General features: G+C 42.9%; 1 protein-coding gene across 2 annotated transcripts in view; it reads left to right on the top strand.

The window, feature by feature from the left end:
* Nucleotides 1-950, top strand: part of asb7 (ankyrin repeat and SOCS box containing 7) — a 16,649-nt gene that overhangs the window by 8,171 nt on the left and 7,528 nt on the right. The gene's annotated exons all lie outside the window — the stretch shown is intronic.

Below are 950 nucleotides of genomic sequence, written 5' to 3'. Positions count from 1 at the left end.
TGTATCTCACTCACTGAGTCGAGTCACAGTGCACAGATTCGATTGGCTGAGTAGTGTCACGTGAGGTGATTCCGTGGCGCTAAACCGTGCCGTAAAGGCTAGAAAAGCTGCAGCAGTTAAAATGCACACCCTCCAGCATGTTTCAGTGACTCCTATCACTAGCCGCTGAGTGTGGTCTAAGGTTTGTTCGTTTGGCCCTGTTTACACCTTTCTTTCTTGTCTTGTTTGAATGAGCAGCTTCAGTTCTCTTTGGTCTAAACCAGAAACCTCAGCTTGGTGTATCTAACATGTAATATCTCTAAACAGCAGAGAAAAGTGCAATGAAGATTTTTGTGTAATGGGACGTACCTCTTATTCAGAATGCTAAGAAAATAGATATTTGCATTGTTTTTGGATTTTTGAAGTAAGCTGTATTTGTAATCATGCATACTAGCCAGTGTTTGGTGCTTGTTTGCTAATGCAGTGTGGCACAGGAGAAAGTTAATGTCTTTAAGCTTGAAAAGAAATCTGTGATAGTGGGTGGGGTGCAGGAGTGAGTTTTGTACAAGAAGTGATAGAGCTTTTTATTGTAAGTTGAGTGGAGGAAAAAGTTGAGAAATGTATAGAGTGAAAGAGGGCTACTTGCCAACACCAGGCTATAATGACCAGTGTTCAGTCACAGAACAATCCCAGGTTGGAGGAACAGGAGAGCACGTTACCTGAAGCATTATGATTTAGAGGGAACAATGGCTGCATTCCTCCACTACCCCCTGAACTTTGATATCAAAGATATCAAAGAGCTGTGCACTGATTCAGACAAGCCCTTTCAGAGCCTACAAACCCTCAGCCAGATCACATATCTGCTGGGTTATTGATTACACCTCTACCTCCTGGATTAATTCATGTGCCATGAAAGGCTCGTCCCACACAGAATGACAGGCACCCAGCTCTTTTCAACTGTCCTCATACAA

This window comes from Morone saxatilis, unplaced genomic scaffold (genome assembly GCF_004916995.1).
Source record: "Morone saxatilis isolate NCDOM2014 unplaced genomic scaffold, NCSU_SB_2.0 Contig11, whole genome shotgun sequence".
NCBI lineage: Eukaryota > Metazoa > Chordata > Actinopteri > Moronidae > Morone > Morone saxatilis.
This window is presented reverse-complemented; position numbering and strand designations above follow the sequence as displayed.